The sequence below is a fragment of the Cebus imitator genome, unplaced genomic scaffold (genome assembly GCF_001604975.1).
Source record: "Cebus imitator isolate Cc_AM_T3 unplaced genomic scaffold, Cebus_imitator-1.0 Scaffold2271, whole genome shotgun sequence".
Lineage (NCBI taxonomy): Eukaryota > Metazoa > Chordata > Mammalia > Primates > Cebidae > Cebus > Cebus imitator.
The window spans coordinates 7,044-9,039 of record NW_016109586.1 but is presented as its reverse complement, the minus strand read 5'-3'; positions in this window follow the sequence as shown (position 1 = coordinate 9,039).

Below are 1,996 nucleotides of genomic sequence, written 5' to 3'. Positions count from 1 at the left end.
CACGAGTCCTTTTTTATGTCTCTTTTCAGAAATGAGACATCTTATGTCGGAAGCCTCCTTCAGGTTTTACTTAATTTCAAAACTGGGACTTGTGCTGTTTCCTAAAGCAATCACTGGCAGGGGGAATGGGGTTACCATGATTAGTCTAAAGCAATCACTGTCAGGGGGAATGGGGTTACCATGATTAGTCTAAACCAATCACCTGGAGTTAAATTGATGTTAGGAGTTAGTGTCCATCAGCACTGAACAGGATTTTAGTTTTCTGTATTTTGANGGAGCCGTTTCCAAAATCATATCCCGTCATAAACACCAGAAGGAAAGAAGACACGAGTCCTTTTTTATGTCTCTTTTCAGAAATGAGACATCTTATGTCGGAAGCCTCCTTCAGGTTTTACTTAATTTCAAAACTGGGACTTGTGCTGTTTCCTAAAGCAATCACTGGCAGGGGGAATGGGGTTACCATGATTAGTCTAAAGCAATCACTGTCAGGGGGAATGGGGTTACCATGATTAGTCTAAACCAATCACCTGGAGTTAAATTGATGTTAGGAGTTAGTGTCCATCAGCACTGAACAGGATTTTAGTTTTCTGTATTTTGATGTCATCTGGGAGGTGAAAAATTGCAATCGTCATCCAGAGATTGACAGAGTGATAGAGCCACTGAATAAGAAGTGTATTTATGACCTGGGAAACTGAGATTCCAGCTCCTCAAGAGGCTAAGGCAGGACAATCGCTTGAGCCTGGAAGGTGGAGGTTGCAGTAAGCCAAGATTGTGTCACCTCACTCCGGCCTGGCGACAGAGTGAGATTCTGTCTCAAACAAAGAAAAAAACAGCAAAAAGTAGTGATATTTCATTTGACTGCGTATTTCTTAGCATAGTCCTGCTTTCTAAATACCTCCAGGCATGGTGGCTCATGCCCGTAATCCCAGCACTTTGAGAGGTGGAGGCTTGTGGATCACTTGAGGCCAGGAGTTCGAGGCCACCCTAGACAACATGGTGGACCCAGTATCTACTAAAAATACAAAAGTTAGTTGTGCATGGTGGTACATGCCTCTAGCCCCAGCTACTTGGGAGGCTGAAGGAGGAGAATCACTTGAAACTGGGACGTGGTGGTTGCAGTGAACTGAGATTGTGCCATTGCACTCCACCCTGGGTGATAGAGTGAGACCCTGTTTCAAATAAATAAATAAATAAATAAATATATAAATAAATAAATAGTCTACAATGAGGCTGGGTGTAGTGCCTCATGCCTGTAATCCTAATGCTTTGGGAGGCTGAGGCAAGAGGATCCCTTGAGTATAGGAGTTTGAGAATGCAGTGAGCTATGATCACAACACTATTCTCTGGCCTGGGCAATAGACCTTGTCTCTGAAAACAAAACAAGAAAAACAAAACCAAAAAAACCCATTACCATCAGAAAATTATCAACATTTCTGGTTTCAGATGTGCCTGTCTTGCTGTGAGTCCACACCAAGCAGGGGCAGGCAAAGCCAAGAGCATCAGGGCTCTCCTCTCCTTCCTGTATTTCCCTTGAATCTATGAAATAAAGATGATTCCTTACTCCATGTGTTACACTTGCAAACTTTGCCTTTTTTATTGCTGTAAAATGTGAGGTAACCAAGATTGTGCATAACTAGCATTAGACAACTCACCATCTCGACTCAGTCCCTGCACAGGCTCATATAAGGTATTTACATTTCTCTCCACTCTTGGGGAACAGCCTGCAATGGGAAAGGCGTGAGTGGGTGTTGGTGCTTTCCCAGGGTTCTAGCTGGCTGCAGCCCCTCCCTGACTACATACACTTCTTTGGGGCACAGAGCTCCTCCCTCAGCTGAGGGGCCTGTGGGTATTATCCAGGGAGCAGCCTCAGGTTGGGTCACTGCTGTTGCTGCTGCCACAGCTGCAGGAGGAAGAGGTGGAAAGATGCTGGGGGCATACTCAGTCTGGAATCTGATTTGTTTTTAGTTTTTGTTTTCCATTTTTTTGAGACAGAGTC